We start from the raw sequence: 27,348 nt of genomic DNA, 5'->3' as shown, positions 1-27,348 counted from the left end.
ATGACCAGCCCATGTCAGCGACCCACATGTAATCAGGAGCAAAGCAACAGAATCCTTCCTCAGCACCAGAAAAGCAATCCCTGCAATTTCCCCTCTAATCAGCCACTTGATCCACCCATCGTCTGTAGGCCTAGGGCTCCAGAAGCAGCCAGCATTGTGGGACTGTGCCAGGACTGGGGCCAGCCCATGCTCCTCTCTCACCCATTTCTGACAGACCTTTCCTACTGAGCATCTAAGTTGTCTTTGGCATTTGTGGGTTAGTGATTCAGTCCCCTGAGGCCATTCCAGGTTCACTGAGGCCTGGTCTTTGCTGCAAGACCCACAGTGAGCTGAGCTCCTCTCTCAGCCCTGTGAAAACAGACCTTTCCCATCAACCATCCAGGTTGACTTGGGCTGGAAATTTTTTTTACTCTGTGTTTTCGTGGGTTCTGCTGCTCTAGAATTTGTTTAGAGCCATTTTTATAAGCATTTGGTGGGGGGTTGGAGGAGAGCTCAAGCAAATCATTGTTTTAACTCTGCCATTTTGGCTCTGACCCCCCATCTATACTTTTTAAAACAGTCTTAATATTTTAATAATCCGGCTACTTCTGGAATAGGTCATCTTGCTTAGCCTACCATAGCTAAAATTTGGACAAAAATCCCTCTCTCACAGCATTCTATCACCTCTTGCCTGGCCAAAGTCTCTGATAACCTTTTTCATTACAACTCCTGATAACTGACGAGAAGGCAAACACATTTCTTTGCTACAGCAAAAGTAGAACACTTGTAGTAGGGACATTTGAGTAAATCAAGATGAGAAATGAATGAATGAATCAACAACAAAAACTAGCAAATACAGTACCTACTTTGTGCCAGGCACTGTGCTAAATGATTTATAAATACTATCGATTTGATCTTTGTAACAACTGCAGGAGGTGGGTGCTATTATTACTCTTCAGGTGAAGAAACTGAGGCAAAAAGAGGTTAATGACTAGTTTAGCTAGTAAGCATCTATGGTTGGATTTGAAGTGAGATCTTTCAACGACAGGCCAAGTGTTCTATCCATTGTTCCACCTAGCTGCTTTGGTGATTAGAAAGCAGTTTATCTGAAAAAAAATTTGGAAAATCTTATTAGACTTCAGCCTTGACATAAATCAGCAGTACAACATGGCAGCCCATGGAGGTCAGAAATGGCTTCCTTTGAAAGGTAGAATTTGAGCTTGGTATTAAAAAAGACCAAAGAAACTAGGAGGAAAGAAAGCATTAAAGCCATGGGGGGAAGGAAAAGGGAAGGAGAGAGCTAGTGTGAAGGTACAGAAATGGAAAATGGAGTCCCATGTGGGAGGAACTGGAGTATAGAGTGTGTAGAGTGAAATGAGATGGAGGAAGATTTGTGCATATTATGTGCCAAGCACTGGGTTAAGTGTTGGGAGAAGGAAGGACAAACATGAATTTAATCAGTGCCCTCTAGGGGTTTATATTTAAATGGGGTGGGGAGGAGAGAGCATGTACATTTACATATATATGAATATGGATATATATATATATTTATTTATGTAGCCTTATGCATAAATAGCACACACACACACACACACACACACACACACACAATGGATGTAAAGTGAGGACACAAGCAGATATGGAGATCACCTAAGGACTGATTTTACAAGGTGGCACTTGAGCTGAGCTGAGGATTCTAGGAGACTGAGGCAAGGCTGGGGTACAATACTAGGGAGGAGCACCATGTATGAGGAACAGCTAAAAGCCCCATTCAGCATGGTGTGCTTTGAGGGGAATAATGTACAGTAAGGTTGAAAGGCTAGGTTGGGGCTAGGTTGTGAACGCATTTAAAAACCTAGCAGAGGAGTTTATGTGTATTTGATTCTGAAAGTAATATTGAACCAGAGTTTGTTGAATAGGAGAATGATATGTTCAGCTTATCATTTTAGGAAAATCACTTTGGTTGTTGTCTTTTGTGCTTGAAAAGGACCAGTGAGATATCACTATGTCAGGGTCAAGGTACAGTGTGTCTGACTGTGGCTGGTCAGTCCAATCACTCTCTGCCTATGTGGAGAATGAAATGGACAGAGAAGACTGGAGACAGGAATACTGCACCATTCCAGGGAAAACAGTGATGGAGGCATGCACTAGAGCACATGGATGAAGAGAAGGGAACAGTTGTGAAAGCTGATGTAGGGGCAGCTAGGTGGCACAGCGGATAGAGCCATGGCTCTGGAGTTAGAAGGACCTGAGTTCTATTCTTGCCTGAGACACTTGACACTTACTAGGTGTGTGACCCTGGGCAGGTCTCTGAATCCTGATTACCTCACAAAAAACCCCCAAAAGAATGAAAGAAAGCTTATGTAGAGTAGGAAATGATTTCACAGCTAATTAGGTGTGAGGGTGAGGGAAGAGTTAAGAATGAAGGATCCCACTGAGGTTGTGAACCTGAGTGACTGAAACGGTGGTAGTTCCCTCAACAGAAATAGGGAAGGACAGAAGAAAGAAAGGTTTGGGTGAGGAAGACAATGAATTCAAGGTTGGAAGTAATCAGTTTGATGTGTCTACGGTAGCATTAATGGTGGTGTTTCTCCTATTATTTTAATTTCATTTCATTGTCTGGAGTGGAAAGAATCCAGGATTTTGGTCAGGATTCCTGATTCCTATGCTTAGTTTGAGACTCAACCATTCTTGACTTTAGGTGAGTCACTTACTCTTTCCCAGATTCTTCATGTATAAAATGAAAGGAGAGGACTGGACAATATCTAAGATCCTTTGACTACAACAGACTATGATTCAGTGAAATCAGATTCAGAACAATGGGAAAAGGTTAAAATTTCCCAAGCAGCATTTTGCCAAGCCCTTTCTTCAACTCTTCACCTGCATTGAAGGGGAGTTTCTTTTCTTTCTTTTTTTTTTATTTTTGAGGGGATTCTGAGGTAGGGGAGGAGCTACTTCAGCAGCAGAGTAGTCGTGTTATGAGATCAAGAGTATGTGTTAGTGAATGCAATTTTTGAGATCGGTATCAATGAAAGAGAGAGTAGAAACACTTGGTTGGGGATCTAAACTTTGCAACAGATCTTATGGGGGCTCATGGCATTAGCTTCTATTTTCTCAGAAAGGTATTTAATGAAAGCAACATGAATTAAAATCCATTCCAAGCAATATCAGTCACTTTCTTCTTCAAGGGTTCCATTATGAGGGATCTTGAAGCAGAGGGTGAAGAATTTGATCCTGATAAAGGTCCTATGGAAATAAGATCATAGGCAAAAGTATAGTTCCCAGAATGAGGGTAGTGAGGTGAAGTCCTCATTGTACGTCTGGAATCAGAGGGTGATATTTGAAGGTAGGAAGGCATAATGTATTCAGGGAAAGAAGGACGTGACATATTGAAGTATAGTATGTGCATATCATGTGTGTACGAGAAAGGTATCATAGGCTCAAATTAACTACAATTCTGTTTATAATTGTTAAATTTCTTTTGACTAAGCAATCATTTCTCATTAAATAGCAAGCCCACATAGCATCTTTCCTTAGGGAAAAAAAAAGAAAGCTAAGAAAGCCATCTAATATAGGGATTGCTACTTAGCTTATGTATCTTTCTGTTCTTACTAAGTATGCCTCTTGTTCAGTTATTTCAGTCAAGTCCAACACTCTGTGATCCCGTTTGAGTTTTCTTGGCAAAGATATTGGAGTACTTTATCATTTCCTTCTCCAGATCATTTTATAGATGAGGAACAGAGGCAAACAGGATTAAGTGACTTGCCCACTGTGAAAAATCGTATGTGCCTGAGGCTGGATTTGAATGCGTGAAGATGAGTCTGAGCCACCTAGTAATCCACAAAAAGACAAGAAACAGAGACTCTCACTCTTTCATCCCTCTGTGAAGTAGGGAGACTATAACTTCAGTCTAGCCAGAAAAAAAATTATCATCCTTCAGGCTCCTTGGGTCAAATGAAGCACAGCTACAAACTAACTTACTCTATAACCATTTGGTGTCCCATACATACATACACACACACGCACACACACACACACACACATATATATATAAAATATTATATTATTATTATTTAGTGTCCCGTGTGTGTGTGTGTGTGTGTATACACATATATATACGTACATGTGAGTGTGTATGTGTATATATGTGTGTATATGTATGCATGTGTGTACATATATATACATTATATATATACATATATACACATATATATATGCACATATATACACACACATACATATATACACACACATATATTTATTATTATATATATACATACTATATATATATATATATATAATGTTATATTATATTATTGGGACACTGAATGATTGTAGGAGATATATATATATATAATATATATATATATATATATATATATATATATATTATATATTATATATTATATATATATATATGTGTGTGTGTGTGTGTGTGTGTGTGTGTGTGTGTGTGTGTATAGATATTGCCTGTCCTCTCCCTCTTTGTGGCCACTTCATTTCCCGGAAGGAGATATGGGTGTAGGGCCACCTGATGTATTTGTGACTGTGATGAAGGAAAATGATGTTTAGGATGGAACAGGAAACAATATTGATAGAGGAGAAAGTAAACTGATATCTTCCCCACTTCTCTTTTCCTAGAACAAGGGATGTGGTTGAAGGGTCCTTGGGCATGGACTTTTTGACATGGGCTACAAGGAACTTTGGAGTCTAAGCCTTTTCTTCTTCCTCCTCCCTTTTATAGGACTTGGTTTAAGCAACAGAAAGAAATGGAAGCAAATCTGCTGATTTTCCCTCATGACCCTGAAGAATTTTGGGATGGGGAGGAAGAGCATTGAAGAACGAGTCCAAGAAGTGGCAAAGCACCTTGTGGAGGAGTTAAAAAAAAACCAAAGGTTGGTGTTTCTTTACTTTGTTACCCCTGACCTTAGAAATATCCTTTCTATCCCTGGCAGCTTATGCAGACTGAGGTTGGTGCAGTTAATTTACTGTAGTCTAAAACCACCATCCCGTTGTGGCAATATATCCATGGCCATGTGGTCATTCCTAGAAACCCTGAAGGGTCCAGACTGCTGAGAGAAGAAATGAGAGGCAGTGCAGCTCTGCTAATGAGTTCATGCTAATCTTGTGAGGAGGCAGCATGGTGAGGAACATTTACAGGAATACTTTATGTATTTTCATTCCTTTTCAGAGGGAGCAGAGCTTGCAGCATTGGTTCTGTTACCTTTGGTCAACAATTCTAGGGGTGAAAGGCTTTCCTACAGGATCATTTTGGGGAGTCCAAGGATTTTCCTTATGTTTTGCTCAGTAGCTGTTCAGTCTCCTAAGTGTGAATATCTACAAGACTCTATCCTTGGGCCTCTTTAATATAACCACTACCTTGACCACTATCTCTCCTGTGATCCTGATGGAGACAGCCCAGGCCCTTGAGTCCAAGACCTTGGGAATAGCAGTGTCCTCCTCATCTCCAAATCCCTTCTAGGCCAATCTCTCCAGTTCTCATGAAGAGGATAAATCATTATGGAGAAGAGGTCCATCTTTCCCATTACTGCTAGCAACCACTGATGAACAGCTACCACCAACTTATAGATAAATACAAGGGACAAAAGGGTGGCAGTAATCTCTAGACCTCATAATGAGAAAGGATGAGAACTTTTCTATTGGAAGTAAGGATTCAGAGTAAAGGCCAACATAGTCTAAGGAAACCAAGGAGCAGAATACTAAAATATTTTAGGAGGTTTGTATAGGAAATGATGAGAAAAGTCATTATTTTGCAAAGGGCATTTATCCTACACTTACAGAGCCCTCTTCTGAACATTATCCAAATACTAGAGTAAAGAATTATTGTCTTTTTCCAATAAAGTATGAAATAAAATTCTTCTTTGTAGGTCAATTCTTTTCCATCTCTAATACATTATCTCCCTGGATCTCATCACAAAGTAATTAAAATTTTTGATTTACTACATGAATTTATTTTGGAAGACGTGAAGGAGCACCAAAGGACACTGGACCCAAGCAATCCTCAGGACTTCATTAACTGTTTCCTGATGAAAATGGAGCCGGTAGAGTGTGAGCAGGAGGTCTGAATCTCAGTTCTTGTAGGTGAAATGGCTTGTGTATTAGACCCTGACACTCATATTCACAAACATAGAGCAGTAAGTAATCATATAGTAATCAGAGTGTGGTCAGAGCACTAATGGGGCAGACAAAAGAATCAGAAGATAGGGTCCTAATCCTAATGGAATTTCTAACCCAACAGAAAGAAGGAAGCACATGTAAGGACAAGAGAATAATTATCAGGAATTTGTAAGGAAAACTGAAATAGATTATAAATTGAAGATTGAAGTGATTAAGGTATTTGGAATTAGCAAGAAATGTAGTATTTGGGGAGGATTAACCTAAGGCTTCCTTTTGGAAGTGTTAGGTTTTGATCTGGGTCTTGAAGAAGGCAGTGAGCACTGGGCAGGACATATCAGGATTATTCAAAGACAGTGGAGTGTAGGGGACTCGTTTGGAAATGACTTCCCTTTACAGTTTCCCCTTATGATTTCATTCACTCTCAGCCCTTTGCAATCTAGTTTCCAAACTCATCATGCAAACACTAACACAGTTAGCATAACTGTCAAATGATTGTTTGCATTGTGGAAAGCAATTTGGGACTATACCCCAAAATTTATCAAATTATGCATATGCTTTTACTACTAGGACAATACCCCAAAGAGATGAAATGATGAAGAAGAATAAGGGGCAAAGATATTTATAGTTTTTTTTTTTGTTTTACCAAAATACTGGAAACAAAGGAAGTACCCATCAAGAGAAATGGCTGAGAAACTCATAGTATACATATATAATGTCCTATGTTGGTTTTGTAAGGAATGTCAATTTCATAGAAGCCTGGGAAACTTTTCATGAACTAAACCAGAGGCATGCCTGTAGTGATAGTGTTACTCTACCCTAAAGAAGAGTCATTTAGCAGAAAATGCACAGAAGATGACAAAAGGAAGTTCGGGAAGACAAAGCAGTACAGTTTTAAACGTAAGACATATTTTATGATCTTAAAAAGCAAGCCCCATGTAATTGACGTTTGTGTAACCATACACAATCATATTTTCCTGATCTACCTTGTATATGGAAATGCTTGTTTGCTTTTGGTGTCTGAGGTTGGAATAGAAATAAAATAAAATTAAAAAAGGAAAATAATAACAGATGGCTCCATGATGATGGGGGAATACTGTCGCCCCCCCACCCCATACACACTCACACACATATTTGACAAAATCCCTTAAGTTATCTTTGGGGACAAGATGGAAAGATTTGGGCTAGGTGATACTGCAGTTAAATAGATTCTGGACAGCTTGAATGACCACACACTACGAATAATCATTAATAGGAAGATGTCAGCTAGAATGGAGATCTCTAATGGAGGGCCCTAAGGCTCTTTCCTTGGTCCTGCACTGTTCAACAATTTTTTTTTTTTAGCGACTGTGATGAAAGCATAAAATGTCTATCAGATTTGAAAGTGACATGAAGCTATGCAGGACAGCCAACACTTCCTAATAATTATAGCTCTCCAAAAAAGATTAAAGGGAATAGTGACCTCTTCATCATCAAAGGTTTGCAAGCTGAAGACAGATGAATGCTTGACAGGGAGGTCATAACTAGTAGCTTTTGAAGTCCCTTCAAGGTCTGAGGATTCATGAATTAGACCCCAGAGTTCTTTCCATGACACCATGATTAACTAGATCAAGGTTTCTCCACCTGAAAATCCCATTAGATGTTTGGGAAGGTAGTTTGTTTAATGTAGTGCAGGGGCTACTATGACTGGAACGAATGAACACCATCCCTCCCTTCACTCTCCTAATCTTTCTCCCCTCCCTTCTCTGTGGTCTTTCGTTCTCTTCTGTTCTTTTTCTACTACCTAGCTGATAGACTTCAGGAGAAGACCAGTTAAAGCCCCAGGATTAAGGTCAAAGGCAAGATTGGTCCTATTGGTCGATATTTCTTGATGTGGAAGTAGTTCAGAAATCCGGATGTGTGAGAAGGAAGTGAAGATACTGAAACAAAAAGAAGAAAAGCAGAGCTGGTGAAACCTGGTCTTGGGGAGGAGAATAGAGTAGCTTCTATTTAGCATCTGAATTAGCGGGAAGTTGGTGTGGATCCCACACTCTGAGGGACAGTGATCAGAGAACAGGGCATGGCAAAGAAGTAGACAAGTCAGTGCATAGGGTCTTTGCCCCTTTGCTAAGAGGGAGTGGCTGGTCCTTGATATAAGGTAAAATTGTATGGATCTGGAGTCAGAGCATATTCATCTGCATCTCTGCCTGCCCACTTAGCTCTGTGACTTAGGCGAAGTCCTGATTAAAGAGGAAATGGTAAGTGATGACTTCTAATGCTCCTTCTAGATAGCTCCAAATCTCTGATCACGTGTCTTTCTCAAGAGAACAGCCTTAGATTTATAACAACACATTTCTATGGCCATAGAGTACTTTTCTCAATGGCATAAAAACAACAACAACACAACAACAACAACAACAACATGAGATTGCTAACTTAAAGGCAACGCAATGAAGTTTAAAGTGGAGCTGGCTTTGGAATCTGGGAACCTGTGTACCCTGGGGCAAGTCATTTCACCTCTCTAGGTATAACTGTGTAGGCAATATTCCTTAAATAAAGTATTCATTTAAGTAGAGACCATTAACATTAATGGAAAGGACAAATATAAAACAGAACAGACTATGAATATTACAAAATTTTAAGAAGCAACCTTGCCCCTCCCCCACACTTTTTTCAAGAGTTTGGGAAAGATCCATGGGCACGGAATATTGCATATTATTTCAGATTTTTCCATGTGTTTAGCACTTTTGTGGATATTTTCCTTCTTCTCCTTCTTAAAAATTATTATTGTAAGGGATTGTTCTCTGGGGGAGGGAAATATAGGTGATATAAAAACAAAAGTTATTAATAGAAATCTATTTTAAATAGAAACTGATCAGGAGACTGCTTTTAAAAACATATATAAAAAATAAATGTCACATTTTATAGTGGCCCATAGCCATTGGGGACAGTTCTGAGAATTCATTCTTCTATTAGAATGCCAACTACATAAAAATCTTTATAGCAGCGCTTTTTGTTGTAGTAAAGAAATGGAGACAAAGCAGGTATCAGTAATTGGCTAATAGCTAATAAGTTGTGATACATGGTGAAGTAAACTATCAGTACCTTTAATAAATGATAACTATGAAGAATACAGAGAAGTGTGAGGTTACATGAACAGATGCAAAGTGAAGTTAGCAGAACCAGAAAAACAATATGCATAATGAAACCACAGGGTAAATGGGAAAGAACAATGACCGTAAAGCCTAAACTGAACACTGTGTAATTATAAAGATCAAGCTTAGATCTGGAAAAATAAATTTTCCTTCCCTTCTTTGCAGAGTTCAGGCTACAGGTATGGAACACTGCAGATGTTGCCAGAACTGTTGGTTTTGCTGAATGGATTCTTCCCATCCCATCCCCCCCTTTATAGTCTTTGTTTTAAGGGATGACTCTCTATGGAGGAGAGGAAGGTAAGATATAAAAGCAAAAAATATCAATAGAGGTTGTTTTTTTTTACACCTTTCTGTTGTCTACCACCTGCAGCTAGTACCCTGCTTCAATAATTTGTTGCAAATAAATAACTTTATTATTGAAAAATGATGAGGGAATGAAAGGCCATTTCTCAGAGACAGTTTGTTACCATGTTATTCACTGTACTCTCCATCAAAAATTCAAAATAAATTAAAGGACTCTCTCACATTTTTATCTTTACCAGCAGGTCAAAGTCCATTGGAAGTAAAGCCAGAATTGTCCAAGACAACAAGGAGTTGTTTGCTTGCTGAGCTCCTGTGTGTTTCTCATAAGCTTTGGATTCTAAACTCTCCAGTGTTGTAGCAGTAAGGAAAAATTCCCATGGAGCCATCTGCTCTTGGCCTGGTACTCTGTCTGCTTCTCATTTCAGTATGGAGATGGGGTTATGTGAAAGGAAAGTTCACACGTGGGCCTACTCCTCTTCCAATTATTGAAAATATGCTGCACTTAGATACTAAGAATATCAATAAATCCTTTTGCCTGGGAAGTATCTGTTTGTAGGTTGTGTGTGTCCACATAATTTGTTTAAATGTGGCTTACAGGGAGACATAAATACATACTTTTAGACTAACCCTTACCTATCCTTCTCCCAGAGAGAATTTGATTCTTGCCAGGCAGACAGATTGGTACCACAAGGCTAGCTGTTCTGCTTTCTTCAGAGAGCAGGTTCTAAGGTAGAATTATACCCATCTACTCGCTGAAGTATTTTTAGTCTAAGGAAACTTTAGATTCAAACTGTTCTCCTGATTGATATTACATGACAGAGAATGAGTGCCCCAACCTATATCCAAAGTCTTCACTTACTTTTCACCAAATACCAGTTACACAAAGGCCAACACACAGAGTAAGTAGCAAACAACCCATTTATCCAATCCAAAAGTAAACAGAAATTTGAGAATAAGATAAGAATATCCCAGAACATCAGAATAGAGAGTGAATTCGTTCTCCCACTGGGCAAGAGATTTCAGCTCAACTGAGCTAGAGAGTCCACAGTCTCATCCAAGAGGAAATTCCTTGAAGTCTCTTGAGAAGGAAGCTGAGAAAGGATGTGATCAAGGTATCAGTTCCTCTACATGTCTTCATCTTTCCAGAGCCTTTGTTTACCTCCAGAGACCACTATCTAAAGAAAGCTAGTGCCCAACATTGCACTTGGTACATAATATGAACTTAAGAAATATTTACTGATTTGAATTGAATATCTAAAAGTAGATCTGTATTAAATGATTTCTAAGGTCCTTTCAGCTTTAAACCTATGATCCTATGATGCTGGGATAGCTACTGAGGGGGAGAGTTCAATCAATTGATCAAAAGCTTCAATTAAGCTCAAAGAGCTCACATCAAATAGGAGAGACAGGAAAATAATGAGGGAGGGAGGGAAGAGAAGGAGGAAGGAGGAAGGGAGGAACAGAGAGAGAGAGAGACAGACAGAGAGAGACAGAGGGGCAGAGACAGGGAGAGGTTTACATATATACATACAGATTATCAATGGAAAGTAATTTCAGAGGGAAGGTACTATCGGTGGCTGATAAGAAGGAACTGGCAATGGGAAAGGACTCTTGCAGAAGGTGAGATTTGAAATGAGTCTTAAAATACACCAGCAAAGCCAGGAGGCAAAGGGAAGGAGGGAGAGAATTCTACTGTAAGCAGTTAGTTCAAATACATCATGTCAGGAAAGGGACTATGAGGAATGGCAGGTAGGCCAGTGTAGAATGAATTGCAGAGTGAATTTAGAGCAGTAAAGTACAAGAAGACTCAAAAGGTTGAAGGGGGCCAGGTTGTGAAGGGCTTTAAATGTCAACTAATAACTTTATATTTGATCCCCTGGGTAACAGTGAAGTATATTGAGTAAAGGGGTAATATGGTCAGACCTACACTTCAGTAAAAATCTCTTTAGACACTGAGAGGCAGGTGAATTGGAGAAGAAAGACTTGAAGCTGAGAGAGACGAACAGAGATTGCAATCTGTGGAGAAAACTGAAAGGGACGGAGTCAAGGGCACATATATAGAGCTTGACCTTGACAAGAAGAAAAGCTGGCTGATTTTCAGAGACTGAGAGTAAGGAGGGCAGAGCAGGGAGATGACATTTTGAATTTTGAGATCAAAAGAAGAGAAGAGGTAGCTCATGCTAAATGAGATGTCTACCAATTTTCTTAGTAAAATAAGAGGCAAGATCCTTTACTTTCTGTAGCTGACAAAGGATAGAGGGAAATGTGAGAGACTTGAGGAGAGAATGGAAGGTTTTGGCTTAGCTGCTGAGAGGAATTGGATAGAGAATCAATTAAGGAGGAATAAAAGGATTATTTCACTACAGTGAAGGCTCAGTTGAAGTTAGAAACATAAGGTTTTAATTTACCAAGTCTGTTTAGTTTTACTACTTCCTCTAGTTGTATTCAACAAAATATGAGTAGGAGCAGGGCTAATTGTCTGAGAAAGTAATGAGTTTTAGGTGTTGCAGTGGGTACAAAAGATAGGTTTTGGAGGGATAAGACATAGGGGATAATGGTATGATAGGAGGTTATTGTTAGAGGAATGTTAGTGCTTTCAATTTGTGGGTCATGGTGAGATCCAGGGTATGACTAACCTTGTGTGTGGCTGAAGTGGAATGCAAGGGTAAGTCATAGAATTAGAGGAGATTGAGGTATTGGGAAGTCAGGCTGTTTGAGAGAGCATCACCATAAATCTTAATGTCTCCAAGTACAAGATAGAGTGATTACTTAGTAGGCATTGCAATGGCCCAAGTGAGAAGCAATGAGGAGGAGGTGGCTGTATCATTGAGTTTCAGTTGGTTCTGGAACACAGACTTTGTAATATCCAATAGACAGTTGGTAATGTAGGACTGGAGCTCTGGAGAGAAACTAGGTCTAGATATATAGATACAGAAGTCATCAGCATAGAGATGCCAATTAAACCCATGGGAACTGATGAGTTCACCATGAAAGAGCTTAGAGAGAAGAGGGACCAGGACATAGTCTTAGAGATATATTGCAAGTTATGGATGCAACTTTCCCCCAGACAAACTGCTGGCCAAAGTTATCTAACCTCATTGCCTTCACTTCCTCTCCTCTTACTCACTCCTCTGACTATAATACATGCCTTGCTCTGAGGCTTCTCCACCAATACCTTTCTGCTTCCCTAACCTTAATCCTCCCAATGCTTCATTGAAAGCAAAAGCAGTTGCTCCCATTTGATCCAATAAGCATTTATTAATCACATACCATATGCCAGGTACTATGCTAAGTACCAGAGGTATAAAGACACACACACACACACACACACACACACACACACACACACGCACACACACACACACACACACACACACACACACACACACACACACACACCCTACCCTGCCTTCAAGGAGCTTAGATTCTAATGAAAGAATGTATCATATAAGTAACTAAGTAGATACATTATAATTTGGTAAAGAAAGAGAAAACACAACTCACTTTGCACATCAGGAAATCCTTCCCATGGGCTGTATTTTAAAGGAAACTGGATATTATGAGAGGCAGAGTTAAGGACGAAGAGGAAGACCCTGCTCTAGGGTCAGCAGTCATTCTGCTGGTTGTTACTCCACAGCTTTTGGCTTTTTGACATTTGCTTTCTAGGCAAAGTGCATGTCTTCCTTGGACTCTTTTTGGTGTAAATGTCAAAGATATCATGATGGAGTTGTTTATGAGTCGAAAATTTCTCCAATGAGATTACCAAGGTCAATCCAATTTATTATCAAATTGATCAAACTGCCTTCTATATTTCCTGTTATAGCTGGCAAAAACTTATGTCCCAGTATTCACTCTGTACTTGGGTTCTGAGCGTGCTATCCTGTTACATGGACATAAAGCAATTAAGAAAGCTCTGATTGGTCACAGAGATACATGTGCTGGCAGAGTAAGTTTCCCAGTGTCTGACACCATTAGCAAGGGATTAGGTATGTTTATGCTTGATGTAGGGCAGAGAATCCAGATAAAATGAGGGATGTAGAAAAGTAGCCTTACAAGAAATTTGAGAAAATTTACATATCAGCTCAATTGAATGAATATTTATTAAATGTCTGCTGTATACCAGACACTGTGCCAGGCATAGAAGATACAAACCAAAAATAAAACTGTCCCAGCCCTCCTCAAGAATTTTACATTCTGCTATGTAGGATGGAAGTGGAGGTCAAGGATTCATACAGAGGAATAAATACTAACCCGATACAAAATAAATCCCCAAAAGTTGGGGTTTAGAGGAAAGCACAAACTGCTGAGGCAAGCAGAGAAGACGTCTTGTAAGAGGGGACATTTAGAGTAAGTCTCACAGAAATGTCTGAGTTCTAAGAAGTGGTTGATAAGAGAGAAGGCATTCTGGCATGGAAGGCAGGCTATGCAAAGCTCTGGAGATAAGAGATTGAAAGTCATGTTTAAGAAACAAGAAGCCCACTTTGGTTAGACCTTAGATTTTCTGAAAGTAAGTAATGTTAGTAAGCTTAGAAAAGTAGGGTGGAAGCAAGTAGTGACTGGCTTCAAATGCTAAGTAGAAGAAACTTTGATCCGAAAGGCAATAGGGAGCCACTGGAACTTGCTGAGGAGGGGAGTGCCCTAGTCAGACCTGTGCTTTAGGAATGTCACTTTGGTGGCTGTGTGAAGTTCAAATCAGAAAGGAGTCTGGATGCAGGCAGGCCAATTAAGAGTTTAATGCAGTACTCCAGACCAGAGGTGGTGAGGGCCTGGACTAAAGTGGTAGCTTTGTGAGTGAAGAGAAGATAGATGCAAGATATGTTGTGAGGATAGACTGGACAAGACTTGATAAGGACTAGATGGGGGAGGTGAATGAGAAGGGAACAAGCTTTTATTAGGTACCTTTGTGCCAAGCATTATGACAAAAATGCTTCAGAAATGTTTTTTCATTTGAGCTTTGCAACAACCCTTGAGAGATCAATGACATTGTTCTCATTTTACAGTTGAGGAAACTGGATTATGGAGAGCCAAGCACAAGTGAAAAGGACAATAGTAACTGTATACTCAACAAGTATATACCACTCTGTCCAAAGTTAACAACATTCTCTTAATTGACAAACCTAATTGCTTTCCTTAAACCTCATCTTTGTTGATGTTTCTGTAGCCTTTGACACAGCTGACCAACATTTTCTCTTCCTGGGAACTCTCTTTTCCCTGGGTCTTTGTGACTCTCTCTTTTTTCTCTTTCTCTCCTCCTCTTTACTCTCTGCCTCTTTCCCCCTTTCTTCACTCATCCTTCTCTCTCTCTCTCTCTCTCTCTCTCTCTCTCTCTCTCTCTCTCTCTCTCACCCATTCACCCTCCTACTTCTTTGATCATTCAGCCTTAGTTCTCTGTCTTCAGATCTTCAGTTCACTAACTGTGGGAGTACCCCAGTGTTCCGACCTCAGCCTTCTTCTCTTTTTTTTCCTTTACTTTTACTTGTTGATCTCCTCAGCTCCCCGTGGATTCAGCTATTATATCTATGTAGATGACTGCAAGATATGCAGAAAATCCTCAACTTTTGCAGTGGTTATGCTCCTAGAAAACAGTATGAAAGTTAAAAATGCAAACATTGATGTATTGAAACTATGTGAAATGGGGGTTAGGTTCCTGTAACCACCAAAAATTGTAATCATTCATGAAAGATCGCTGAAAATATACTTTTCTGCATACAATTCTTGATAACAAAATATTAATTCTTATGACATGCACTTTTCCTAACATGATAACCATGAAATAACCCACAAAATCCAGCACACAAAATAAAATTTGGTTGTTGAATCATTTCAAAGTCTCCATGACCCCATTTGGGGTTTTCTTGGCAAAGATACAGGAGTGGCTTACCACTTCCTTTTCCAGCTCATTTTATAGATGAGGAAACTGAGGCAAACAGGGTTAAGTGACTTGCCCAGGGTCACACAGCTAGTGTCTGAGGTGGAGATTTGAACTCCAGTCCTTCTGACTCTAGTGCTGCCACTCTATTCACTGTACCACCTAGCTGCCCTAAAATAAAATTTGTAACATGCAAAACTTTCTCTTGCTAGTAATTCCCTACAAGTCTGTGACCTTTTACGCTAACATCTAAGTGAAAAAAAACACATAGATTTCAGACAGTATTCTATTTTCATAACACATGATATCTATAGTACCAAAAATACTATACAACAAATAAAATTCTTGAAACTAAAACATTTGTAACTTGAGTCTTACTTTCCAGTGTTAGATAGTGGTGAAGTGGTATTGTACCTTACACGATACTGCTGCAAACCCCTCTATCTTCGCTGAACACCAAGAGAGAAGTAGTGGGGTTTAAGTCACTGCTATTGAAGATACTAAGACCAGCAAGATCTTGACATCACCTTAGAGCCCTAAGAACTTCCATTACACTTTGGGGTCTTAATTGTAACACAAAACTTGAGTTTTAAAGGCAAACAATGAAAACATGCAGTTACTGCATGGGAAACTCTTTATTCTACAATGATAGGGTTAACAAGACCAGTGAAGTACCTAGTAGGACTGCACATAGCCACAAATGTGCATGGTGGCCAACACAAAAGTGAAAATGAGGTTACTCATAAAATCATGCTAGTGCTTGGAGTCACAAAATTAAAGTATGGACTGAGGATTGACTATATTTGTATATCTAGTCTCTCTCCTGGGCTCCAGTTCCACATTACCAACTGCCTTTTGGACATTTCAGACTGGATATCCTGTAGGTACCACAAACTCTACAAGTATAAAACAAAACTCATCACCTCCCCCCTCACAAAAACAAGCAAAAAACTGTGCTTTTTCTGAACTTCCCTATTTCTAATCACTGGGTTCTCAATCTCGGTGTCATTTTTGACTTTTTAATTTCCCTGACTCCTCACATCCAATCAGTTGCCCAGTCTTGTTGATTCTACCTTCACAGTAGAGTTCAGATCTGTCTCATGTCATTATTACCTTATTTTGATCCTTTTCACTTCTCACATAGACTGTTGCAGTAATCTCTTAATTAATAATAATTAATTATAATAATTAAATAATAATAATAAATGATAATTAAGTAATCTGTATTCCAATCCATCCTCCATACAGCTTCCAAAGTGCTTTTCCTCAAGTGTAGGTATGACTTTTTTGGCTTCCTTCTGTTAACTTGCTCACCATTCCAATGGCTTACCATTTTCTCTAGGATTAAGTAAAAACTCCCCTGTATAGTATTAAGAGCTACTCACAACCTTAACCCTTGTTAATTCTTTCAGTTTTCTTGCACATTCCTCCTCTCTCCACATCCTCTACTGTCTAGCCATACTGTCCTATTTGCTATTCTTCACTCACAATGCTGGTCTTCACTTCCCCCACTTAGAGTATCCCTGACTTACTTGAAGATTCAGCTCAAATGCTGCCTTTATCAGGAAGTCTTTTTATCTTCCCCATCCCATGCTACTAATGTCTAAATTTTGTTGCTGAGTCGTTTCATTTGTGTCCAGCTCTTTGTGACCCTATCTGGGATTTTCTTGGCAAAAATATTGGAGTAGTTTGCCAATTCCTTCTGCAGCTCATTTTGCATATGAGGAAACTGAGGTAAGCAGGGTTAAATAATTTACCTAAGGTCACACAGCTACTCAGCACCTGAGGGAGGATTTAAACTCAGGAAGATGAGACTTTCTAACTTCAGGCCTAACACTCTATCCACTGTACCACCTAGCTGCCCTCTGAAATTACCTTTCATCATCTGTGTGTGCATGTATGTACACATATAAACATCTCATATATACTTATTTATATACACAATACCTCCTACATTTGATTGTAAGCAGTTTGAAGGCCTGGACTTTTTAAATACCATTTCTTTGTATCCCAGTGGGCCTTAACAGAACTGAATTCTTTTCATCAATAAGATAAAGCTAGTGATAAATAATGCCATCTGGTGATTAAACACTGTATAAGTGCTTGAAATTTTAACAGTGTCAACTAAGGTGTACTCTAGATTTATTGGCGTGCACAGTAACATTCTCTTGTACTTTCAGTGAAAATTAATTTCAAGCTAAGGCTAAAATTTCTCTCTTTCCCAATATTTCCTATTCTTTAGGACTGCCTTGTGACCTCACCATCACCCTGGGGTCTGCCTCCTACGCTATCATCTGCTCAGAAACATTTTGACTATCAAGGTCAGAAATTTCTATATTTAATGGAGCTTTTAAGTGAGAGTGTCAGATTCTCAGCTCTCCATGAATACAGGTGAGGGTGATATTGTCATACTGATTTTATCTGTGAAAAAACTGAGGGTGAGCAGAGGAAAGTGACTTGATTGGGTCCCACAACTAATGTGTCCAAGGTCATGTTAGAACTTGTTCATCCTGATTCCATGTGCAGTGCTCTATCCAGTGAAAGTATCCCAGTATTTTACTATTTCAGCATTTTACATAAGTATTCTATTCCAGTAAAGTATTAAGGAGGCCCTCAGGACAGAGGGTGGGATCTAAAATGATTTTAGAGGTTTGAGGGAAGTGAAAAGAGAGGTTACCATTTTGCTCTTCCACACTTTGCCTCAGTGACTTCTGCCTACCTGATCAGTTTCCTCTTCTGAAATACTACTTGAATCCAAGAGTAAGGACTTACCTTGTGTATCCAGGCCCTCCTCAAAAAGTTGTGTGACTATTTTCCCTTTTTAAGTCTACAGTTCCCCCCCCCATCTCTAGTCCATTTTCTCCCAGGAATTCATCATGAATTAATAAAAAACCATTCATGCCTTGGGTGACTTTGGAGAAAGTGAAGGAATATCAAGAAACCCCAGAGCCCGTGACCCTTGGGACTTCACTGACTGTTTCCTGACTCACTTCCAAGTCTCTGCTTATCATCTCCATCTGTCTCTTTCAGGAAAAAGGGCACGTATTGGGGAGAGCCTGGCTCAGATGGAATTGTTTTTCTTTTTCACCACCGTCTTACAAAATTTCACCTTGAAGTCTGCCATTGACCCCAAAGACATTGACATCACCCCAGTCACCAGTGGTTTAACCAGGTGCCACTCTCCTATGGGCTCTGCTTCCTACGTTCCAAGAACACATGAAGGAACACCCCTCTACTGGCAGTTGTAGCACCTTCTCGCTGTCCTGTGCACACATTATACGCATTCTCTTGCCTGGCATTCAAAGCCTTCCATGACTTTTCCGGGCAAATATACTTTTCCGGACTGATTTCTAACTGCTCCCTTTGGTTTTAATACAAATGAATTACAAAGCTTTTGCTCCCAACATTACTCAGGTCCCTTGCCCAGTGCTTTTGCTCCTGTGAAGTATTCCTATTCCCCAAGGTATTTCCTCCCACTCTTCATCTTCCCCTCTTGAAATACTACCCATCCTTAAAGACCAGCTTATATACCACATCCCTCTGAATTCCTTAACGCTTATGTACTACCCAATAGAACATTTAATTGTATACTCATTTTGTTTTGCTTGATTTTACTGAAGATATTTTATGTATTTATGTTCAAAGATTTCAATTTCATCTCCTGGGCAGGTAGATGGCATGGTGGATAGTGTGCCAAACTTGGAATCGGGAAGAGCTGGGTTCACATCCTGCCTCAGACACTTACATAGATTTGTGGCCTTGGTCAAGTCCCTTAACATCTCAACCTCTGTTTGTTCTTCTGTAAAAGGGAGCTAATAATAGTACTTATCTCCTTTAGTTGTTATGAAAATCAAAGGAGATGACATAATCTTACTGCATCCAAGGTCATCTCCAGTTGTCCTGATCTGTATCTTGCCAATGGACCCAGATGACTCCAGAGGAGAGAGTGAGGTTGTGGACTTTGCACAGCCCTCCCTCACTTAAATGCAACTCACTTGCATGCCATGGCATCACCTCCCTGATGTCATAGTCTTCTTCAAGAAGGAAGGACAAACAACAACAACCTACCGTGAGTAGTAGTAGGAGCTGCCTCATTGGGGACTCAACTGAAAATGCCCAGTTGGCAACACAGCTCCTTTCTTTTCCTTTCTTCCTTCCTTCTTCCTTCCTTTCCTTTCCTTCCTTCCTTTCCTTCCTTTCCTTTCCTTTCCTTCCTTTCCTTCCTTTCCTTCCTTTCCTTCCTTTCTTTCCTTTCCTTTCCTTCCTCCTTTCCTTTCCTCTCCTTTCCTTTCCTCTCCTCTCCTCTCCTCTCCTCTCCTCTCCCTCTCTCTCTCCTCTCCTCTCCTCTCCTCTCCTCTCCTCCCCTCCTCTCCTCTCCTCTCCTCTCCTCTCCTCTCTCTCCCTCCTCTCCTCTCCTCCTCTCCTCTCCTCTCCTCTCCTCTCCTCTCCTCTCCTCTCCTCTCCTCTCCTCTCCTCTCCTCCTCTCCTCTCCTCTCCTCTCCTCTCCTCTCCTCTCCTCTCCCCTCCTCTCCTCTCTTCTCTCTCCTCTCTCTCCTTTCCTCTTCTTTCCTTTTCTTTCCTTTCACTATCTTCTGTTTCCTTTTCTTTTCTTCCTTCCTTCCTTTCTTCCTTCCTTCTTTCCTCCTTTCTTTCCTTCCTTTCTTTTTCCTTTCTTCCTTTTTCATTCTTACTTTCTCTCTTTGACCTGAGTTTAAATTCAGCCTCAGACATTTACTAGCTGTGTGACCCTGGCCAAGTTACTTAACCCTGGTTGCCTTCCCCCCAAAATTAAAAAAAATCAGAACTGAGATTTAAACCAAAGTCCTCTTCCTCCAAATCTATCATGCTTTCCCTTGTGCCCTGCTGCCTCCCTTACTTTTCAATTAATCATACCAAAGTATTCCTAGGAAAAGCAACAACAACAGTCTGAATTTACCATTGAAAACTTGGTCTGTAATGCAGCTGATCTATTTGCTGCAAAAAGAGAGACAACAAGCACCACCCAGAGATATGGACTCCTGCTTCTCCTGAAATACCATGAGATAACAGGTGTTATTACAGGCCGATAATGCACATCTGTCATTTAGTCAGCATGAGAGGGGTTCATGGTCCTTTTGAGACTTTCCTTGGAAATTTTCTGTTGTCACTTTAATATATTTAAATCATTACAGGTTCAAGTTTACTTATTCCTCCTTCTCCACTACTACCTCCATGGTGTTTAGTTAAGTGGTATGTAATTGTGAGTTTTCCTGAGAGATAGGCATAGAGATAGTGATAAGGATAGAGACTGGAGCCCAGTGATAGAACTGGGAGGAACTGAATGATTGAGAGGCACTAGTTCCTGATAGCTTCTTGATCCTGCCTGACCATAGAAGGAGCTGGTACCTCTGGATTCCTGTCACTCATACAGCCATGCAGGGAAGTACCTTGGGCCTATGGTTGGTCACATTGAGTTCTGCAACAGGTCAGGACTGAGACCTCTCCTCATTTCCTTAATCAACTGCTGCTTGGCCTGCATTATTTTAAGGATAACTTGAGCCTGTCCTCAGGGCATGGGGCATAGGTACCTCAAGGGATTCTCAGCTGGCTTAAGAGACTAAAATGGAATTTTCATCCATCTATCTATCTATCTATCTATCTATCTATCTATCTATCTATCTATCATCTTTCTATCTATCTACATGAGAATGTGAGGGTCAAATGCATTATTTACCAATGTAGCTCTTGGTGAAAAATCAGGGAAAATATGAGAGAAGGCAGTTTTTGTTCCTACTTTTAAAATCAATTTTCATTCATATTGTGACAGGAAAAATTCATGAAGAAATTAATTGTGTGATTGACTGAAATTGAAGTCCCTGCATGGAGGACAGAAATGAGATGCCTAACGCCAATGCTGTGGTACATGAGATACAACGATGCATTGACCTATGCCAATGTATGTCTGTGTCTCTGCCCCATGCAGAGACAGAAGATGTTCAATTTAGACAACATCTTGTCCCCAAGGTCAGAAGTGTTTCTCACTATAACATGAGATTTTATACTCTCTCCTTTTGAAGTATAGAATCTTAGAGTTAGAAGGAACCTCAGGTCAACCCACATCCCTGAAAAGTGGTTATAGAATTTCAGAATTTGAAGGGATTTCAGTGGTCATACTGTCCATCCTCAATCTGAAAAAGAATCCCATCTATAGTATGCTAACCTTGTGATCATCCAATCTTTGGTTAAAGACTTTCAATGAGGGGAAACCTCTCAATGGAATGCTGTGGAATTCCATTCTAATCTTTGACATCCCTAATTTGAGGGAATTTTTTTTTCTTGCATTAGGCTCAAGTTTGCAATTTTGTACCTTTAGCCTATTGCTCTTGGTTTTGAATCCTGAAACAAAACAGAACAAAGTTACTCTCTCTTTCTAAAAACAGTTCATAAAATACTTGAAATCAGCTATTATATCTCCTGTTCTATGATGTCTTCTGTTCTCTTGTTTAAATATCCCTATTTTCTTCAACCCATCCTCACATGGCATGGACTTGTTATTCTTACCATCCTGGTTGCCTTCTCTTCAGTAGCCTCCAGCTCTTCAATGTTCTCCTAAAATATGATTCCAGAATGAATACTCCTTATTTGTGAGCTAAAGAGCTCACAGTATAGCAGTGTCTACTTCTAAGCTGCCATTGAACTTTCAATAATTACCCTCTGTATATAGTTAGTTATCAGTTTTCACCCATGTAATTGTATGATCATCTAACCTGTATATTTCCATCATTTTCAAAGGAAGAGCATGAAAAATTTTATCAAATGCTTCACTAAAATCTAAGTAAGTGCTATCTACAGCATTTTCCTCCTCTACCAGTTTATTAAGACTCAAAAAAAAAGAAATGATGATTCCACTCCAGATCTTTGTTGACCTCTACTTCCTTATCTGGAGTCATTTCCTCCTTCCTTCGTTATCTAGATTAATGCTCTCTTTAGAAATGTATTCTAGATGGTGAGTGTCAATTGAACTGTACTTTCTTCACTTTATTTTTCTTGCACAGGTGTCTAGGTTCTCTCTTATTTTCTCCTTACTTCTCTGGGGTATTCAATCACTATCAGCCACACATATTTATTTATTTTATACTTTTCAGTTCAAAGATCTTTCCCTTAGAAAAAAAAACTCAGAAGCAAAAGAAAAAGTGAGAATTTCTGTATCTTTTCTTGTCACTTGTCATCCTCATCCTATTACCCTCTGAGTTGTGGGTTTATCCTTTCTTTAATCCTCCTCTTTTCTACAACATAGTTTTAAAAAAAACACCTTCTTGTTGCCCTTTTTTAGCCTCACTAGCCTCTGTTTGTTCTGGGCTTAACCACTTCTGTCGTTCTTATAGAACTGTGACATGCTTCTTTTACTCGTCCTTGTCTTTGAAAAATCTAAGTTGGTTGGTGAGTTCCCTCTAATAATAATAGTATCTATTTTTACCAAGTTCTTTGAGATTTGATTTGCATAGATGATATTATTGAATCTTTACAACAATTCTGTGGAGTAGATATTATTATTATCCCCATTTTACAGGTGAGGAAACTAAGTCATAGAGAGAGCACCTGGCTCTCCTAGGGTCATGAAGCTAGTACGTGTGAGAGTCTGGATTTGTACTGAGGTTTTCCTAACTTCAGGTCTAGCAGTCTCTCCACTGCACCACCTGGCTACCTTATCCACATTGGTATCTTTAGAGAATGTTCCTTTATCTTTCATTGTCAGGATTGTTTTCCTTTGTGTTTTTAGAAAACAACTCTTGTACTTCTTGGCAATAATAATAAAAGCTAGCATTAAGGTTTGTGAAGCAGTTTACAAATGTTATCTCTTTTTATCCTCAGAATAACCCTGACATGTAGGCAATGTTATTATCTCATTTTACACATGAGGGAACCGAGTCTGAGAGAGGGTAAGTGATTTGGCCAGGGTCACACAGCTAGTGAGTATTTGGGGTTGGAGCAGGTGCATCTGAGTTTATCCATTGGGCCACTTAGTTGACTGTGTAATAAACTCTAAGATGGACTGGTCACTTTCCCAAAAATTCCCATTGTTACAATTAATAGGTGTGCACAGAAAGTGTGCCAAGTGTGATGGCATACCCTACAACATAAAATGATCCCTTCAGAGGAAAAATGTTGTGCCCCAAGGGTTGTACAGAGCCACATTCACATCTATGTTATTCAAGTTCCTCTCAGCTGGTTAGAATTTGATCAATAAAAGAGTTTCCCTTTTTTGTTCCACTGTAATTACAGGATGGAATGGTCATGAAGAAAAGTCAAGGAATTATGAATTGCCCTGTTTTTGACAGAAAGGAAATTCAAGGATCTGAATGAATAACTGAAGTTTTTCATCACTGCTACATCATGTCTAACCACCAGGGTTTATAATGTGTCTTCTGTATTCCCTGTCTTCTTCTTCTCTCTCCACGTGGGCTGTTGTATACTCTCAAGACAATGTCACTCTTGATGCTGCCTCCATTTCTCTTTACCTAGATGTTTCTCATCTATCTTCTTTCCTCTGCTTCCTAAATAGCCTCATATGAGTATATCTTCTTAATATATACCACCCCTCCCTCTTTCCTATCCTGTTTCTTTTAAACAAGAGAAACTTTTCCCAGAACTTCTGTCTTGTTAAACATCTCATCATACCAAGTCCTAGTTATAACTTTGAGGTCAAATTTGTTTCCTTGTCTTAAAATCTCCAATCCACCTGTTTTTAGCCACACTTAAAGCATTTAAAAAGCCTTTTGACTGTATTTGTAACAAATCAATTCCATTCTTTGCTGGGTGAATTATTCCAGTCCTGGCTAGGAGTCCATCATGCGTGTATTTTAATGAATATGTGGTCCAGAAATCCAAATCCCATTCTGAAACACGATCTTACAAGATGTCCACTTCTGAAATCTGCCTTTCCTTTCTGAATCTTTTGCTTCTGAATCCAGCCATAATGAATACACCATCTGTGCTCTTAACTTTTTAGGTTCTTTTTGTCCTGAATGTCAAAAACTTTGGAAATGGTTCCAGGTTATAGAGGTACTGTTTTTGCCCCTGTGAATCACCAGAGCTGGTTAGTACTCATCCCTATTCAGAAGTCTTGGAGGTTCCTCCATTTTGCCTTTGATATGTGCTGTGAGAATATGGCAGACCTGTCTATTGTTATCATTGTCAGCAAACAGCTGTTTCAGTGTCCATCTGCAGGGAGTCAATGACTAGCACTATTCTCTACTTCGGGGATATTTCATCAAATAATATCAGTGAACCTACTTTACCATTCTTTAGACTACAAGCCAAGGCTTCTTACCTAGAGTATCCAATTTCTTCATCTTCAAGAAGAGCTTCCAATTTGTTTATCAGCTCTTGCCTCATTCTTCTGTGTGACATTATTTTATTCTTCAACATCCTGTCAGAGGTAGGAATTCATTTCTACCTCTTTAGATCATCTGGCATCAGCTTGAACTTGGTGTGCTTATTATTTACCCAGGCAGTACTTTACTTCTTTGATGGATCCAATGGTCAAAAGTTATTTTATTAACTTTTATTTACCTGCGATCTGCCTCCTTGTGTCTTTTACTCATTTGTGCTGCTTCTGCCCCTCACGTTGTCAAAATTCAGTTTCATCTCTCCCCATAGTATTGCAGACTTTGTAATTATGATCAGCACAAGCATTTAGAAAAATCTTGGCTCTTTCCATGCTACAAAATGAGGGGTTTTGACTAGATGATAGTTCTGAGTTCTCTTGCTGTTTTAACAGTCTATGGTTCTTATTTTTTCATTATTTGTTTGTATCTGTTCATTTCAGGGTACCACCATACTACCAGTATTATCTTCTGTTCTGTTTGATGATGAAGAGTTCCCCAATCCAGACTAGTTTGACCCACATCACTTCCTGGATGAAAGTGGCAACTTTAAGAAGAGCAACCATTTCATACCTTCTTCCCTAGGTAAGACATTCATCTAAATATGTGCATCAAAGATGGATTGATAACTTAGAGCACCTGTGTTTTGATTCAGCATAGCTATTTATTACCTGTGTGTCCTTGGTCAAATCTTTTCATTTCTCTGGACTTCAGTTTACTTATATGCCAAAAGATTGAGTTGGATTAAGTGACCATTATGGTCTTACCATATTCTCTCTCTTTTTTTTTTCATTTTGGTGAGGTAATTGGGGTTAAGTGACTTGCCCAGGGTCACAGAGGTAGTAACTATCAAGTGTCTGATATCAGATTTGAACTCAGGTTCTCCTGACACTAAGGCCAGAACTCTATCAACTGTGCCACCTAGCTGCCCCTTATAATACATCATTCTTCTAATTCTCCTTAGGCCAAGGTTCGTCAACTAAATCAGTTGGGTTTGAGGGTAGTTGTCTGAGCTTATTCCAAAAAAGAGGTAGATCTGAGTGGCCACTCTGTTTTGCATCCAGACCTCCAACTAAATTCCCTTAACAACCCATATTAAAATTTATCCTCCCAGTCACTCTCAACCTGGAGCTATTTCTCAGATAAAGTCTTCCAGGCTTTTATGTTGGTATGGTATAATCTTGTATTTTATCAAGGAAAGAAAGGGTACTGGGTAATGTTCAAGGCTCATTACTTAGCTACCATTATGGCTAAGGTCACCCAAGGTGTAATCCTAGAGTTTATGATTTTGTAGAAACGTGACTCTTGACTGGGACACATGGAGCCCACCTTTCCTAGTTAAGTACATTCTAATGGGGATCCATTGGTACAAAATTATAGATGATGGTCTGTCTTGTCCTTTCCCCTTCAATTCTTGGGGGAACCTATTAGTTATCAGGTAATGTGGTGATAGCCAAGCCTAGTTCTGGGAGACACGGATGTTGTCAGATAACTAACTATCCCTGACATTGTGGTCTCCAATGCCATGCCCTGCTCAGTTGATTATAATACTTGGGTTAGAGCTAGGAGTGAGTAGTTAAGACAAGTGGCTGGATGGCCACGAAGTTGTGGTGTAGACTCCAGAGGTACTTCTGTCCAGAATGGTGACAGGAGGTTCCCAAAAGGAACTTTGATAATTTTTCTGTCACCTTTCCCCATTGCAGTCTCTCTGGTTAGCCCTAAACTTAGTTCCTGAGATTATAAATGAGTGATTATTTTCTCCCTAAAGCAATGACTCCTTTCCTCTGAAGATAAATCCCAGGACTTTCTCTGGTTCAGGGGAATTGATTTAGATAGGGTATACAGGAGGGTCTTCCCTCTCTGTTGAGGGGGAACTGGCTCTACAAACTAGTCAAGGACCAGAGAGGAAAGGAATGCATGCAATCTTTTGCCCAATGCCACTGAGAGTTAGTGTGCTACCTATAAGTCCAAAGAAGTGGTCTATATGAGTCAGAAGTCTCTGAATATCAAACCCTTGTATTTGTCTCTTTTAGGAAAATGGATATGTGCTGGTGAGAGCCTGGCTCGAATGGAATCATTTCTGTTTTTTACTACTATCTTACAGAATTTTATCTTGAAATCTCCCATTGACCCAAAATATATTGACACTGCCCCAATTGCCAGTGGGTTTGGCAAAGTGCCCCCCTCCTATGAATTCTGCTTTCTACCTTCCTAAAACATGTGAAGGACCACCGCTAGTTCCAATCGCCATAGAGGCTCCTGACATGCTATGAAGAAGCTGCATTCATTCCGTTGCCTGTCAATGAAAGCCCTCTATGATTTCAGCCCAATATTCCCTTCTTGCATAATCTAATACTCCCTTTGACTTTTGCCAAAATCATGACTTGATTTTTCCCAATTGCCTGTTTCCCTGAAATTCCATGTTCCTGGAATGTTTCTTCTCATGTCTTCAACTTCACTGATTGAACTCCTCTCCACGCTTCCCATCACAACTTAGATACCATATCTCTGTGACCTTATTAGCACTTACAATCTGTACTTCACAATTTAAGTATGAATTATA

General features: G+C 39.6%; 1 pseudogene across 1 annotated transcript; it reads left to right on the top strand.

Moving 5' to 3' along the window:
* On the top strand, nt 1-27,348 carry LOC110203755 (cytochrome P450 2C31-like; annotated as a pseudogene). Its single transcript, XR_013485502.1, has 6 exons — nt 1-156; nt 5,868-6,041; nt 20,328-20,469; nt 21,227-21,423; nt 25,229-25,370; nt 26,819-27,348. The product of XR_013485502.1 is annotated as a cytochrome P450 2C31-like (transcript).

This window comes from Phascolarctos cinereus, unplaced genomic scaffold (genome assembly GCF_003287225.1).
Source record: "Phascolarctos cinereus isolate Bilbo 61053 unplaced genomic scaffold, phaCin_HiC Scaffold_3;HRSCAF=262, whole genome shotgun sequence".
NCBI classification, from domain to species: domain Eukaryota; kingdom Metazoa; phylum Chordata; class Mammalia; order Diprotodontia; family Phascolarctidae; genus Phascolarctos; species Phascolarctos cinereus.
The sequence above is the reverse complement of the archived record's forward strand: the minus strand, read 5'-3'. Positions and strand labels throughout refer to the sequence as shown.